Source organism: Opisthocomus hoazin, chromosome 13 (assembly GCF_030867145.1).
Source record: "Opisthocomus hoazin isolate bOpiHoa1 chromosome 13, bOpiHoa1.hap1, whole genome shotgun sequence".
In the NCBI taxonomy this organism is placed as follows: domain Eukaryota; kingdom Metazoa; phylum Chordata; class Aves; order Opisthocomiformes; family Opisthocomidae; genus Opisthocomus; species Opisthocomus hoazin.
This window is the reverse complement of record NC_134426.1, coordinates 19,222,950-19,240,636: the sequence shown is the minus strand read 5'-3', so window position 1 is coordinate 19,240,636 and position 17,687 is coordinate 19,222,950.

Genomic DNA, 17,687 nt, shown 5'->3' with positions numbered 1-17,687 from the left:
TGTAAGAGGAAGGATTCAAAAATCACTTAATTGAATCATTGCTGTCATCACACAAGCCACGGCCTGCAGCAGCAGTAGCAGCAGCAGCAGTTGACATGTGGGCAACAACTAGGGACTCTTCTGCTATAGCTACTTCTTTGCTTTTAGTGGGAGTCTTTGTTTCAGGGCTGGGGGTGCAGGTGGGAACTGGAGGAGAGGAAGGAAAGCTGCAGGCTCGAATGTCTCTAGCAGCGCACTGCAGTCCTGCCCAACAGACCGATGTAGCCTGCTCTTCCAGTCTCAGGTCTCTTCTGAGCAGAGCGTGCCACTCACACCACATTGTGCAATGGCAGTTTGGGATGTGTACACACACGGGCAGCAGAGAGAGATGTCAGGCCTTGGTGTAAACTCTGACCTAGCCTGGATTCAAGCCACACTCACAGTGCACTCTACCCTTCCCGACAAGGTCTGTCAGGCTCCTCCTGTGCTTTGCTTTATATGTGTACACACAACACAGCCCATGAGCACTCGTCCTGCCCCTTCCCTTTAAAGGCAGCAAACGTAAAAGGGATCTCCATTATTTTAGAGAGCATTTAGCTTAATCTCCTGAACTCCGTACAAGATGGGTATCTTCCAAACCTCCTGGCCACTGTGAATACTTTCTACAGAGGCACATTAACTTCCCTTGATTTGGCTGGAGGGCCTGCCTACCCTCATTATACTTTTGCCCTGCACAGTACTGTTCTGCAAACTATCATACCACAGAAGACCTCTGACCACAAAGCCCAGACCACCTCCTGGTCCACAGCAAAACTGTAATACAAGTAAAACAACAATTTTCAGGTGGATCACCTTTTCCGTTGGTGTCAGGTAGCCCAACAGTGGCTCATGCATGGTCTGTGGGGCACATCCTCCCAGCAGCATGGCCCTTTCACACCCTAGGAACCAGTGAAGCAACATTCTTGAGCAACAAAGGGAAGCATGACACAGTGGCACATAAAATGAACTTGATAAACTTCTTCCACTGCCATGTTCTCTCTGCTGGACTCTGGTTTAACCTTATCTCCAATGCCAGTATCTTGTTTTTACCTTCACCCGCATTTTGTTAAGTCATTTTTACAGTTTCAAGGCACAGTTAGAGAAGCTTAGGGAAAAAAAACAAACTTGCTTTGTTTAGGTGCCAAAAGGCAATTTTTTTTATCTTCTTTTTTTTCCTTTTCAGTTTTTTTAGTCTAAACAGGAGATGACATACCTTTTGAGAAGCAGCTTTCCTGGGTTTGCTTGCGCCCTGAAAACATATGCACCTGGAAATTCCAGTGCTTAAGAGGAGCTGTAGAAGATCAGTCCATAAGTGTTTTTGCTGCACCTGGGCAGCTAGAAGGTAGGCTAGATTCCACGCTCAGTGGCTTCAGTTTTCCCTAGAAATGACAATACAGAAAGTGTCAGCATGGAAACATAAGAGCATACTAAAACACGAGGCTTCTTTCCCTTCAACAACATCTCTTGAACAGCCTTCCTTGATATCTCAGTAGAGTTGACTCTCTGAGATATTCAGAAAGGTGAGGCTTTGACAATCTGATCTCAAATTATGCATAAGTATACCAGTAGAGGTAAGAGATCACTGAATACAGAAGAACAGAAGTACCAGAAGCACAAAAAAAAGCTTCTCTAAGCCTTCTTAACAAATAGACCTAGTCCTAAAAGTTTCTGTATTGGCTGGTTCCACCTGCCTCATTAAGACTGGAGAAAGCATAGAGTCCCAAGCACAAATACAGGCTGGGTGGAGAACAGATTGAGAGCACCCCTGAGGAGAAGGACTTGGGGCTGCTGCTTGATGCGAAGCTCAGCACAACCCAGCAATGTGTGGTCATAGTCCAGAAAGGCAATCGTATCCTGGGCTGCAGCAAAAGCAGAGTGGGCAGCAGGTCGAGGGAGGCAATTCTACCCCTTTACTCTGCTCTTGTGAGACCCCACGTGGAGTCCTGCGTCCAGCTCTGGAGCCCTCAGCACAGGAAAGAGATGGACCTGTTGGAGTGGGTCCAGAGGAGGCCACAAAAATCATCAGAGGGCTGGAACACCCTCTCCTAGGAGGAAAGACTGAGAGAGTTGGGGCTGTTCAGCCTGGAGAAGAGAAGGCTCTGGGGAGACCTTCTAGCAGCCTTTCAGTACCTGAAGGGTACTGAAAAAGAAAGATGGAGAGGCATTTCTACAAGGGCATGTAGTGATAGGACAAGGGGTAGTGGCTTTAAACTGAAAGAGGGTAGATTTAGATTAGGTATAAGAATCAAATTCTTTACTATGAGGGTGGTGAGGCCCTGGAACAGGTTGCCCAGAGAAGCTGTGGCTGCCCCCTCCCTGGCAGTGTTCAAGGCCAGGCTGGACGGGGCTTTGAGCAACCTGGTCTGGTGGGAGGTGTCCCTGCCCATAGCAGGGGGGTTGGAACTGGTTGGTCTATAAGGTCCCTTCCAATCCAAACCATTCTATGATTCTCTGAATTAAAGTGCATTTCTTTTATACAGACCAAAGCCTGACACTGTCTGCTGCTGCAAAGCACCAAGTTCTTCAGACAGCCCTGAGCTGCTTGAAGGGAGGATCTGCGAACACATACAAAAATATGTGTGAGCAAACTATGAAGGCTGTTACAAAAGCCAGAGAGGTTTAAGCTGTGCTGCCCTTCAAAAGAGGCTGTTCTGAGCAGAACAGGGTAACATCCCATCTAAACCATGACTGCCCATGTCACTTCAGCTGATGGACCTGAACATATATTAACCATGCAGTGGGAGGGAAAATTTCAGAAAGGGTCCTTCACATCTACAGGCCTTTGATCATTCATTTAGCCTTTTGTTCCCTGGTTCCTGCTACAGCCAAAGCACTCCATCAAACAGACGAGGGGATGGCTGGTTTAGAAGCGTGCATAGCAATAAGGAGTGTTAGCAAAGCTATGTCAGGTTGCTCTAGGCCTTATCCAACTGAGTTCTGCAAATCTCCAAGGATGGAGCTTTCATACACTTACTGGGCAACCTGTGCCAGTGCTTAACCCATGCTCACTGTGAAATCTTTTTCCATACATCCAATTGGATAGGTAATTCAGTGAGGGGTCTGTCCAAAACGCCAGCATTACACTTTGCTCCCAAACCTGAGATGTGAAGGCTCCAGGCCATTGGGAAAATCACACAGTGACAGCACTACAAAGGGAGCCTGCAATGTAATTATGTATGGGCACACAGGTTGGAGCAGCCTAGGGGTCTGGAGATGACAAAACACACAGTAACTGGCTGAGCCTTGTCTTTGTTTCTCAAGGCCTGTGCCAGCCGTGCTGCCAACCATGTGTGTCATGCACATGAGGTAATGGTCTGGAAAAGCCTTCCCTCTAGAGGCATGTTACGTGCTTGTGGGCTTTGCTGCTATGCAGCCAACCAGCTCTCCTTCCTCTTCCTTAGCTTTGTGAGCCTGGGACTGTGAGGGCTGCAAGGAATGGTCATCCTCTTGTTCAACTCTTCAGCTTGTTAAGGAGCGGCCCTGTGCAATGCTGAAGGCAGAGGCAGGGCACAGATCCTGAGCAGCAGCTGTGATACGGCACAGAGCAAGAGATGACCTGTGGAATCCATAATGCTGAAAGCAACAGATGCCCCTCTTCATCTTTTAGGCAAGCTGAGCCCCAGTGACTTTCTGTGCTTTTACAATTTACGTTACAGGAAATCCATATTTAGAAAGGGGCAATAGGAGGAATTCAGCTACTGACACCATATCTGCATCTACTCTGCTCTAAAGAGTACACAGGGCTTTGCTTTCCTCTGGCAAGTGGGTGAAGGGAGAGGCCATGGACTGGACATGTATTCAGTTTATTCTCCTGGCTTTGAAAGGCTTAGTTATAGCAGGGCTGAGAGCCAAATGCAACTCTGTCTTGAGCTGTTCCTTCTCCTCCCCCACTAAAGTATGATCTTTAAGCCCTGGACCCTCATCTCCACCCAAAATGACTGCCTTGATTTATTTTATGCTTTTTTGTTGTTTCCTTTTAAATCACTCCTAAGCTAAGCTTTTGTTTGCCAAGTTTTCAGCCTGGAGCAAATTTTTACAGTCGAATCATAACCTCCTCTCCTTCCCCTTGAAAAAGAGGTGTTTTTCTGGATATGCTGCTGTCCCACCCATTCCTCACCTTGCTGCTGTGAGGCAGGGGAGATGGCAAGCTTTTTAAATATCAGCAGCTCAAAGTTCAGTGTTGCAGGCATGGGCACACATCTGGTTAAACCATTTCCCTCACATCTTGGCTCAAAATCCTTGGCTGAGACATCTCATGGCAGTAGACGTGTCCAGCAAGCTGAGAGGGAGGGAATAAAGGAGACAAAGTGGTTAGGCTTCTCAGAAAGGGAATGGTTGTGGGCTGGAATATAAAGAAATGCCAAGACTGGAAAGCCTGCTCTCTCAGCACGTTACAAGGTTTTGACTCTTCAGGGCACCGTGATGCTAACCCACGCTTGAGAAGCCCCCTCTAAAGCACAGGCAGCACCAAAGCAGAAGACAGCTGAGGCCAGCACCTTCCACTGAAGGGACAAATGGAAGACGGTCTGAAAAGATACTGTGACCTGGAGCTTCAGAGGGACTTGGATGCTTTTTTTTCCTCAGGGATTTCCATTTCCTCACTTAGAACCCAGTGAAAGCCTGAAAATCCCTGCTCAGCTGCCAGTGAATTCCCAATGCCAATTTAGAAGCCAGGAAAGTTCTGGAGAATACATTTCAAGGCAAGCAGCTTCATCTTCCCAATCACCTGCTTTACCAGTGGGATCCAGTCCCTTGTGCTTACTCAGTGTGCCTAAAAACATTATCTGTGGTCTGGGACAGGGTGCGCAAGGGTGTAAATAGGAGGAGAATGAGACATATTTGGTGGGGAATTCCCTGTGGATGTGTCAGATCAGGATTGAAGGTCCTTCACTGGATTAGAGATGGTTTTTGTACAGGAATTGATACCCAAATTACTCTGCATTACAAGCTTTTATTACTTTTATCAGCTTATTTCCCCTCCTCCCACAAGATCAGTTAACAAGCAGAAGTTGCCTCTCACTCCAGGCGGATTGCCTGCCTTTCCACCACACTCCCTCTCCTAAGGAATTCCTCCATGTTAGGAGCCACCATAGTGTAATAACAACATTTTTACACATGCTGACATTGGCAGCAAGTTATAGGATTGCTAGGCTTTAAACTACTCAGTGCACAGGTCTTCTAGAAAGACTGTTTACTGGGAAGGAGAACAACCAGCATTCAGCACAACAAAAAGGCCAATTCTGGTACTGAGCTTCTCTGCAAAGAGGGGAGCTGGACCCAAGACTAACTCTGAACTTGGTGACATCATCAGATGTGAAAAGCCACACAAGATGGTGCATCTCACGTTCTGAGAACGTCCAAGGGTAAGAAAAACACAGGGTAAAATGGATCTTTGTTGCCTTCCCCTGTGAGTTAGAATCTAAGTGAGGGAAAGTAAGAGGAACCTCTTCCTACAGGCAAGCTCTCAGCTGCATCTTAACTCCCACTGCCCAGGGAGTCACAGAAACTGAGGACAGAAAGGGACTTTCTGGTCCGTTCACCTGCTTGCTCCAAGGCAAGTCAGCTCAGTCTGCCACCCCTGACTGACATTTTTATACTCAGTTTCAAATATTGCCTTCACAGACCCCACAGCCACTTTTGCACTTTATTCCAGGGCTTCATTAGCTTTACTGCTATAAAGATTTTTTCCTAATGTCTTGCTGTAGTTAAAAACCTTCACATTTTGTCCTATATGTCCTGGATACAGAAAACAAATTATACCCATTCTCCTGGTATTGCTCTGTACTGTCCCTCCAGCCCTTTACTACTTCACGGTATCACCCTTTTCCTTCATTCTTGTTTAAGAGCCTCAGGATCTCTCAGCTCTCGTCTTCTAGACCTCCCAGACCTTAATGCCAAGCTTGCTATCTTAGCAGAGAATGGCATAGCCCCACACTTTGAGGGCAGGGACTAAAGCGCAGCTACAGGCCATGCCAAGTTGTCTCTAATCATCGAGCTGGCTTAACAGTTTCTTCTTTCCACTGGCTTTGCTGTGGTACTGCAGTTCACCCCTTTCCCATTTGTGATTATCAATTAGTCTGCAGACTGTGTTCCAGCACAGTATGGAAAAAAAAAGTTAAAAAAAAAAATATGGAGAGCTGTTTGTAACTGGGATATTTCCAGGGATCTGTGAGAACTTCTGAAGCTAGTTTCACCTCCTAATCCATCTTATCACAACTACTCTCTAACAGGTATTTTGCAAGTGTAGTTACAGAATCACAGAATCGCTGAGGTTCAAGATACCTCTGGAGATCATCTCATTCAACCTCCTTGCTCAAGGCAGAGTCAGCTACAGCAGGTTGCCCAGGACATGTCCAGTTGGGTTTTGAATTACTTCTGAGGATGGAGACTCCACAACCTCTCTGGGCATACCATTCCTATGTTCAAACACCTTTACAGTAGAAATCAGTGAGAAGAGTCTGGCTCTGTCCTCTTTATTCCTTCCCATCAGGTATTTACACACATCAGCTAACCATATCCAACTCCAAAAACTTGCTCTTTTCTCTCCTCCACACCTCTTTTTCCCGTTACTACTTGCTTTAGTCAGTGAAACAAATTCTAGTCTTAGGGAGCTGCCACAGTGACACACAGAGCTAACAACTGCTCAGGTGTGCCCAAGTGTTTGTTTGCTCCTGTTCTGATCATCTCTACATGACCAAACCTTGTTGTACTTCACAGTGACGAAGAAACAAGTATGCAGACACCGTATTTATCAAAGCTGGCATCAGAAGACAGGGATGAAGGACTGTTCTACTCGTCTTCTGTATCACAAGCTCAACATTCACTAAAAAAGCCTCCTCCCCCATCCTGTATAGAAGCCTGCAAGGTGAGAAATACTTAAAAGCATATGTATACGGAATCTCGTGACGTCTGCCTGAATCTGCGGGCAGCCTGAGAAGCATGAAAAGCTGTCACTTATCTCAACATAAGATAGCTAAGAACCACAGTTCTGGAAATGGTAGAAAAGGGTAAGAGAGCAGCAGCCTGGTATCTTTCCCAAAATACTGGAGTTCTTACCCGGTCTCCAAACTCCCATCCCGGCTCTTCCAGGGAAGGAGTACGTAGGGTGGAGACAGAGGAAGACACTCTGCTCCTCCCTCTGCTCTCAGTGGTGTGCCAAAATCCCAAATTGTGCTAATTTGACCTCGCCAGACTTTTCAAGGAAACAATTACACGGATCTCTGCCCTTGGGACTTCACATTCAAAATCTCCAACCCTTCAAAGATGCACGCACTTGCTTGGCTTATAGCTGCTCATATCAACATCATATGAATGAGTTACAGGCAAAGAAGGAAGGCTGGGACATGCACACTCTTGCAAGGGTTGTTGGAGAGAAGACAATCAGAAACCTCTCCCCCTCCACCAAGTGAAAAACTTCACAAACCATGGACACTTGCGACCTTCCTCTGTGCCTAAAGACTGATTTTGCCCTGGAATATTTGTTTTTCCTACATTTCCCCTCAGTAATGATCTAATCAAGTAGAATTCTTCTGGTATTAACCAGATGAGCAGGGGAGCATTTTGTGGTTAATATTATCAATGAGGATGTCAGGAAGGCTTTGACAGGATTACCCTTGGAATTTGCCATTTATTAACCAGGCCATTAGCTAAAATGGCACATCTGGGGTGGGGCTGGTTTTGCTTTGCACATGGGACATGCCTTGTTTGAGGGTGGGGAAGCTGAGGGTGGTGGAGTTCTGTCTCCATCTGATTCAGAGATCTCGAACAGCTGCCCTGGCAGCCCTGAGATATCTTTCCCCATCTGTGCGTCTTTCTCTGCTTTCATCATCTCTTCCCATTATTGGGAAACAATCACAAGTCAGGCTGCGGACTGAGCTACGAGAGCTTGCACCACCAAGCGTAAGCTTGTGGTCCTGACCCAGGGAGGACGGGAATGAAACCCCGCTGTTACAGACTGTTCTGCTGTGGGAGGTCGGAGATAAATGCTCCAAGTCCCTAGACCACGGCTCCAGGAAGGAGAAGCTGGGTTTAGAAATAGACGCATGTTAGACTTGCAGAAGCAGCTGGGTACAAAGTAGGCACATGCAAAAAGTTTAGCTAAGCCTCCTCCCCTCACACATGGCAGGATGTGTCTTCTTCATTCCTTATTCAGCCAGGAGCAGTGAAACAAAATAAGACCTCTATTTAGTGCTATTTTTCTTGGTAGCACACCCCAGGAAAGACGGCAGGGACTCCCTCTGCACTGCTAGCTCTGCAGGATGAATCCCATGCAATGGCACTGGTTTCCTCACAGAAAAGGGGTTTCTAGTCCTTGAGGGCAAGTGGATCACAGGGGTCCAGAGCAGGGATTGTGGGGAGAGGACAACAGGCGCTCACCAGGACACCCGTGAGTCAGCATCTGGGGAGTCTCATGTGAACGTAGCCCCAACAGTGGCCAGACTTGAAAGCTGCCTCTAAACAGCATCTCCTCCTACCTCTGCCGGAGACAAAGCCCTTGGCTGGATGGAACCAGCCCACTGGTGTGGCCCAGCAGGGCAATTTTTACAATCTTACAAACCCCAGAATCACAAAGGCATTGATCGAGAGCTTTTAGCAGCTCTGAAATTTTGTGCGCTGGAGTACCTGTCACTGCTTTCAGACACCCCACAGAATTTACTTGTCATGAGTAAGTCAGTGGAGTAACTGGACTCAGCACGGAGCACAGCTGGGCCCTTGCAGAGCATTTAGACAGGGGAAAGAAACGTTCTTGGACAGAGCACTAAATACAGACAGGCAAAAACCAGCACTCATTTCTAAATCCTGTCCTGCCTGGTCAGCTAAAGAAAGAATTAGCACTAGAATCCAAAATGCTGCAGGAACAAAAGCACATCCAACCCATACAGTCTCCTCTGCTTGAACACACACAGAGAACTTATATAATTCCATCCACTCTCACTTGAAATGTGGCACTTACGGATAGAAAGGCCTGCAAAAGCAGGCCCTTGAAATCTCAGTAAAATTTGTAAAATGGATTTCCTACATCATAAACCAAGATCTTGCATCAGCCTTTTACCATTTATTCAGCACAAATAGAATTAACTGAAAATTCAACAGCTACTCCATAACTCCTCACATTGCCGGCAGAAAAACCTATCAACTCATGCCTCAAAGTCCAGGTGTGAAATTCCTTTTTCTCAATTTGTTCCAGCAATTGCTCTGGTGAGGGAACATCCCAGAAAAGGTATTATTTCTTCACCAGATACTTTGCCAAAGTCTGACTCTGAACCCAAATTCCCTATACCAATGTCATCTTCTTCACCTCAAGCAGATCACTTAGTCTTCATTTAGAAAGAAGGCTATGGGTTCGCCTTGAGGCAGCTTGCTCCAAAGAGGTCCACCCAAAAGACAAATGAAAAGCCAAAAAAATGTCAACATAAAATAGAGACTGAACCTAGCAAAACTGCTGCTGATATTCAGGAGCAGAAACCACATGCCTCTTGCCTGAACAATTTCCAAACCATAAATGATGTTTAATGTGGAAAAAGTCATAAATGTACAAAAGTTACTTCTAAAACCAAAAACACAGAGTTTCTTACTTACGGCTTTGATGAATGAAGTGTTTTGTATTCTGGCGTCACGCTTGGCACTCTAAAGAACCTTTCTGCTAGGTGGAAATTAATGGCACTGCATGTCAGCATCTCCAGTGGCTTTGCAGCAAACCTGGAGAGTGCCCTTCAAGAGCCTAACACAGGCTATTTCTGTTGACTGCTCAGCAAAATGGAATACGTTCTCCTTACACCAGTGGCATATTACAAGAAAGGGTTAAATGGACACTAAAAGGACTTTAAATGTTGCTGTGCATTATGGTCTTTTGTGCTCTCAGTTCCTACCTGTCTCTCAGCTGCGGTCCAATTCAGCAAGAGACAATTTGTGACTAAACCATGCACAAACCCAAACCAGCTCACATAAAGCAAACCAGATGAAGGTATTTCAAACAGACACAGGAGTTAAGGAAACGATGTTCTACTCTCCTTTCTGTTACTGTTGATTTGCAGACATTTCCAAGTGTGTTCCAAAACTATATTTAAGTTTTTAAAGTAAACAGTTTGCAGTGGGTGCCAAGATTGCTTCAATGCCAAAATAGAAAACTCTGTCTGTCTGGCACATGCATCACTTTCCAAGCAGGAAATCCAACAAAGCATTTAATACAACAGACATCATTTGATAGTCTCAACTAAGACGCCCACTTGGCACTGGCAGTAACCAGTCTTCATCAACTGCATCCAAAAATGATGCTTGCCTAACTCGTTATCATGCAAAACATTCAGGGGAGTATCTTCCTCTTTTGAAGTCCATTGGAACTGGAAACGTAGGCTGAAAACGCCTGGTACACAACCATGTAGAACATCTGAGAACCACCCTTCCGAGACGGAAGCAGACAGAATAACAGAGCTGCCCAGCCTTTTCTGTACTGCCAGTCATATCATGTACACACAGTGCTGGGGGATCCCCATGGGAGCTGAAGCCATGGGGAACACAGGGAAGCAAAGCTAATAAATATTTTATGGAAGAGGCTTGCTGGAAGAGGTCAGCAAGTCTGTAGCTGCCCTGTCAGCCCTCTGAAGGCAACTGGTGGCTAGTCAGAAGACCACAGTTTTGAGTGTTGCTATCTGTTTTCTTTTTTCCCTGCCGCTAGGTACTGTTCACATTATGTAATCCCAAACTTTTGTGCAAGGATCTTTTTCTCTTCCCACACCAGTGAGAGGCGTGGGGTCTTCACCTGGTGTGAAAGAGAGCTATATTAACTCCTTCACTTGCAAAAAGCAGAGTCACTTAGAAAAAGCAGTGATGGGTAGTGTAAAAGCTGCTACAAACATGCACATATTTTTGCTTATAAACATACGCATGACACTAGATCCTCAGGACAAACAGTCTAACTATCAACACCTGAAGATCATAGTTTTCCTAGGCAAAAGTGGTCTGTTGAAAGAAATCCAGAGATGAAAATACTACATCACCATATGATTTCTTTAAGCCCACTCCTCATCGATCTTCAGAAGCCTTGCCACTACTCAGAGAAAAGGCATGCTACCTACCAACAGATCTTTCTGAGCAGGTCCTTCCTGACAGTTATTTTCACCATTTCTAACAACTAGTGACTCAGTTGTCCTTTTTTCCTCTTGCACCTCACTTAGTGAATTAAAAAGGCTGTCAGTGGCCCAAGGCCAAGTCTGGCCCTCGCACTCTGACAGCATGCTTTAATTCTGCTGTTCCAGCACTTCTTCCGGGACAGGTGCCCAGCAAGTGCTTTAGAAACCAGTGTTTACTATTCACGAGAGGAAGAATTTCAGGAAAAATACCGTCATAACATCCATGACAGGGGTTCTTTTATCACTCTTGTTACAGCCATGCACTTTGGCAGGGCAGCCTTCTGAAACGCGCCTCTTTTGGGGTCCAACCCACTCCAGGTTGCAGTTTTCTGTGCACCTGGAGTGAACATTGCCTCAGATCTGGTCACATCCAGATCCATGGCAGTGTTCTCCCTGGGACAACGGGAAGCAATGACTAACAGGCTCCTTAAAGCCAAGTAGTTAGAATCAAAGTATGTCAGAGGAAATATACTCCTTAACCCACTGTCACACACCCAGTCTTTCCTTAAGGCTGGAACTGGAAAGACCCAAATCTTTTGTGTCTCAGCAGAGACCTAATTCCTGAACAGGCAACACAGTTGAGCGTCCCCCCTAAGAGTTAATGAAGTTCTCTTTTTCGCTGTCAGTATATTTTGTTATTTGACTTCTAACAAGTTTTCTCCCCAGCATAAGCAACTTCTACATCACATTAGTGGCTGGTGTAGCTAGGTCAGAGTCTGTAGACACAGCGAAGCATCATATACCAGATGCAGAAGGAATTAGCTTGAGTTCCACATGAATGATGAGTCATTCTTCTTCGGTGGTAGTTTTGTTCTACTCTTTTGCTCATTATCAAATGCTGATCCTGCTTCTTCTCCATCTGCAATGTGCCTGTGTCTTTGGAGAGTCTGTACAGCCCCCAGCTATCCAAGTGTTGCTCCCATGCTTGAACTTGGTGCTTGCTCGTAATTACCTTTCCTGTTTTTCCTATCCTTTTCCCAAAAGGCTGAGGCACTTTTTCCTCTTTGCCTTTTACTCAGCTATCATATGTGTTTTCCTCACACCTACTCAAAATTCACCACCATAACAATCCAACGTGCCACCACTGTCTCTGTCACAGCGACAATCTCTGAGCAGTCATTACTGGAGCTGCTACAGAAACACAAGCATTGCTGAAAAAGGGTTTTCTGGGCAACTCCCAGCTACTCATCTGCAGCCTGGGGGCACACCGCCTGAAGCTGCTATCACGATGCCCTGTTTCCTATCTCAGTTAAGGGCAGAAGGTAAATTGCAATCCTTTATTCCTCAGCATGGAACACAGAAGCATCCTGAATAAATTCCTCTTTTTTTAAAATATGCTCATTTCTTTTGGGGACTACTTCCAAACTTGATGTAAGAAAAGGTTAGGAATGAAGAATGCAGTGGTACATTATTCAAATGCATGAAGATCCTCACCATTGTAATGCTGCACCCTCTTTCTCACCTATCTTTACTGAGCTTCAGCTTTTAACCACTGAATACTAACACATTTTTTTTGCCCTAGATGTACAACTCTATTATCAAAGCTGCACTCTCTGAATAAGTACCAAGAGCTTACAATAAGACCTCCCTTCTTTTCAATACATTAAACATATTGTTAATGGGCTGCTAAAATTGTTTCTGAGTTACCAAATGCAAAAGTCCCAGCTCAAAACACTTAGACCAAAGGACAGCAAGTGTTTGTACAGCTTTGAGTCAATGGAAACATTGCGATTATTTCCACCAGCACTGGTGAGAGCACAGCCAGGTTATAATGCAATAGAGCCACTTCTGAACCCCAAATTCCTGTAAAGAAGGAAACGGTCCTTAGACCAGGCTTGAAGCTTTCTAGTGAAGAGACACAAAACTTTGTCCTGTTGCCCCATAGACTGTTTGGTGACTAAGTATGCCTGAGTATCTTGTTAACATGCCCTACGATCTTGAAAGCTGACCCTTTGCAATAAGAAGTGTGACAAAGAAACAAGCTCTTGAATGGGGAAAAAAAAGGCTGTGTGCCCCAAGCACTGTAACACGAATAAAGGTGCTTTCGAAAGGAACAAAGATGCTTGTACACAGGTGCCTGCTACAATTGCTGCTCCTTGAGTCAATGGTAAAGTGCAAGGCAGCAACACCACTGGGAATTGGGCAGCACAGGAGTTCGAAGCAAAGAGGCTGGTCTGCTTAGCCGCTCGATTTCACAACAGTTCCTGAAAATTTCTGAGTTTCAGGAGAGCTGCCTGACTTCCTCGGAGCCGCTGCCTCTGAGCCGCATTTGCAACACTGGCGGCTTGTGTATTTCAGGAATGTGAAAAACTGGCACAGTGAGGTCTATGATTCAGCCAAGATGATGTGTTGGGACATGACTGAAGTTAATTAAAAGGAGCTTAAGACAGACAGACAAAAAAAAAAAAAAGAGTTTGCAAGACTTCTTAAAGAGCCAATTAATTATTATTTGTGGCTGCACACGCCAGCTGGGCCACAACATGGAACCTCCCCAGCTCTTACCACTCACCTCCGAGCCTTTATACAACGCCAAAGAAAACCCATATGCAGGTCAGCCTTCGGGAGCTCTGGGCCAGACTCCTTGCACTGGAGGTGGGTAGAACTTTACTGAAACCAGCAGAATGGCATTGTTTACAGCCACAGATTTATGCTAGATCTTAATGGTGGACACAGAAGCAAGAAATGAGCAATATCTTCGTTGACATGTAGAAAAGCATGGGCTACTGCAGAGCAGGATGACCCAGTGACAATCGTCGTTGTGTGCATGGACTGGAAAAGGAAGGACTGGCTCCGCCTGAAGTCAGGGTGGGGGAAGACAATAAATGTGAATAATTTCATCCTCTCTACTGCACGACAGTGATCATTGCAGAGCTGCATGAGGCACCCACACTAAAAGAACCGTAGTTTCCCAGAACACACTTACAGACTCGTTTCCTATAAGGAATTCATTGCCTCCTTAGCAATTACCTAAGACTCTAAATTCCCAAAGACTAAATTCTGATTCCCCAGTCTATGGCCCCAAACACTTCATCACCTCCCCAAGGACAGCAAAGCAGCGCTCACATGCATGAGCAACCTCCTTGCTTCCAATTCTTCTACACATTCAGCTAGCACTGTCCCAGAGGGACAGCTGAGCAAAGACAGGAGTGAGTCTTGCCAAAGCCCAGCCTGGCTGAGAACTCGGAGCCACATGCACTGCACAAAGACAGAGCAGTCAGAGCCACCCATGGGCTGAGCAGGCTGCCCGACCCACGGTTACCAAAATTTGCACTTTTCCTGCTCAAGAGGAACAGATCCTACTACACCCTGTCAGTAGCCGACACGTATGTTTGACAGGAGACTGCAAATTTTAACAAAGGGGACTTCTTCCTTTGGCTTGCTGTCATTTCAGTGGCTTATGGCTACTACGCGGCTCCTGTGTGCGTGTGAGTGGCACGGCTGCTCCCCAGCTGGGGCGAGGAGCCTCCTGCCGCTGCAGGCCCCACACCTGCTTGCACAGCCAGACCTGCACGTACACCCTGGCAGCCCCTGTGGCATTTGCTGGGGTGGGGGGTGGGAAGACCATGGTGTCATTTACACACAGGTTGAGCAAACCAGGTGCAATCAGTTTGGGTTTGGCTGAAGAATCCTCCACCCTTCTCAAGCTACTTAACTCCTGCAGTGCCAAACCTTTATGCATGTCCAGGGCAATGACAGCATTAGTCTGCAGAGAAGAAATCTTTAGGTCAATCATCATTCCCAGATTTCCAAAGTTACCACAGGAGGGACAGGTCATATCAAAGATCCATTTCCTAAAGACAGATAGCCAGTGCTCCAGCTACTGTACTCTGAAAATTTTTTTAACCAAACACATACTAAATATAATAAAACCACTCGTCATCCGAAAATGGTTTCATTGCCCTTCTGCTACTTGGCCTTGGACAAGCTAAAATGATGCCTGAAAACTCTGTGAAGAACACAGTATCGGGACCACCATGTTGCAGGTGCAATGGGCAAGAAGACCGCAACCTACCCTCTCCTCTGCAGAGGCTGCAGTAGCTCTTCTGGTGCTGCCCTGGTGAGTGCGGATGGCCAAGGTGGGGAGCCTTCGGAACAGTTCCCTGCTGCAGCCTTGAGATGGGGTGCATATTCTACACAGCTTTTAAAATAAAGCACCTACTGCACACAGCAGCATACACACTGGAGCATAAGCAGATAAACTGTGGCACTTGTGAGCCACACATACCCCAAAAGCAGTTCACATGTAGCTCAGGTAACCTGCAGCAAGGGGGCTGCGGTGGTACAAGGACCACTGGGGACCCCAGCCTTCAGTACTGGGGAGCAGTGCAGCAACACCACTGCACCATTCTGGGACACAGCTGCATGTTCAGTCCAGCTCTGTCCCACAGCAGAGAGGCAAGACCCGTGTGCCCCACGGTCTGAAAATCGCTCCCTGGAACACCCGCCTCTTGCCTTCCCACCCCCTGAGCTCTCTGGTTTGTGGGGCACACATCTTGCAGCTCTCTGACGCGGGAAGAATTTGGTGTGCAGTTTGTAGGGACTGGACGATTACCTGTCCCTGAGCTCAGAGGTCTAAAGTCAACTAAGCGCTGCTTAGTCCCAATCTGTTATGTTGCTCAAAATTACTACTGTCACAACGAAACCTTAAGATAGAAACTCCAGTGGGAAATGGCTGCCTGCAGATCGCTCAGACTGAAGGGGACATGTTTGCGGAAAGGCCCAGAGCAGCAGATTTTATTTGAGTTTCTATCTCCAGTTGTTCTTCTAACGCTTTCACAAAGGGTTTAAGAAACAGGGGAGGGACTCGGGGGGAAGTCCCGACTGAAAGTAGCTTAACACCTTGCTGGATCCTCGCCAAATGCAGTTTCAAATTAACAACTCCAGTCTGGCAAGAAAAATGCTTCTCCCGGCCCTCGGGGATCGGTGGGACACCCCGGCACAGGCGCAAGGCAGAGCTCAGCTCAGACACAGAGACGGGGCTGCTCGCCTCTCTGGGGGCCGGCGGCCCCGAGCAAGGGGCACCGCTTGCAGGAGGGGACAAAGCCTGCAAACCCCCAACAAAGGCCACTTCTCAGCAGCAGGTGACAGCAGGAGGGCCTGGCGCTGCCCCTCCAGCCAGAGCCCACCCCTCCCAGCGCGGAGGCCTTCGCCCAGCGCCAGCCCCAGCTCATCCAGCCCCACACAGGACCAAGGGGCGGCCGCTGGCCCTCATCACCCCGTGCCCCCCGGGCCTGGAGGAGCTGCGGCCCGCCCCGGGCGCCATCCTCCTCCGCCCGCCCGGAGAGCCCCAGGGCCCGGGCGGCAGCCCTGCCCGCGGCGGGGAGCGGAGGCCGCGGCCCCCGGGAGCGGCCTGAGCCGGCCCTGCTCGCAGCCGCGACTGAGGCGCCCGTTCCTCGGCAGCTCAGCGGTGCTGTGCGCCGAGGGCAGCCTGCGCCTCCCGGCCCTCACAGTTTAAAGCCCAGCCCGACGTCGATTAAAAGCACCCAGGAACTGGCCCAGATCCTCAACAATACGATTTTCCCTTCAGGTAGGGGGGGAAAAAACCCCAAAGCTTTGAAAGAGTTCATTTCAGCGCTGCTGGGACAAACAAGCAAGTGCTGAGGGTAGAAAGCAGCTCAAAGCAGCCAGACCTGTCTTGTAATAGCAGGGAAGGCTGAATATTTCCTCAAATTGCCCCTCCTGCATTACCGACTGCACTCCTCAGGTCAGGGCTCGGTGTGCTCCAGAGCGGGCGAGAATCTCGCAAGGAAAGCTGAATAAGCATTGCTTGAAAGGGAGGAGGCAGGAATTCACCAAAGTGAGGAGGAGGAGGAGAGAGCACAGGCTGTTTTTAGAAGTACTGGCATCACCTTAGTCTGCAGCGGCCAGGAAACTGGTTGGAAGCCCCACGACTTGAGCGAGACACCCAGCCCTGGGAGCCAGAAGAGGAAGGGACTTGGCAGAAAATCCCCTGCAAAGGGAGGGATCATTTCTGCAGCAGAATATTCAGCTTGGCCTCGCTGCAAACAAACCCTGACAGATACCTGATTATGCCACTAGTATATTAGCACTGCACTCCCCTGCTCTAACATACTCATGAAGCTTCTGTATCCACTTACATCTTCCATTTGATGTTTTTTAGACAATTTCCCTCTAACCCCCGCCTTCCTGCACTGCCCTGGGGCCATCACAGGGCTTGCTGCGCCCAGAGCAGCCGGTGTCCCATCCCCCTGCCTCCCAGCTGCCCACCCTCATTCCTCCCACACTTGCCCTTTGGGCACTGCCGTCTCACCCCCTCCTTCAAGAGGCCATGGCTCACAGCACATGGAAGGGTGAAAACCACCGCTCTGGTCTTCCTAGGGTTAAAGACAAAGAGGCCAAGCATCAAACAGCCAATGCAGGGAAGTTTGGCACCATGCAGGAAGCTGAGATAACCTGGCTGATGCATTGCTAAACTCACAGCTTCAGTTTATCTTTACCCTTCCTCTGCGGGACCAGCTGTATGTAGCACATCCCATGGCACAGTGTGGTATAAAGCCCAGGGCAGCTGGAATGTGTGCA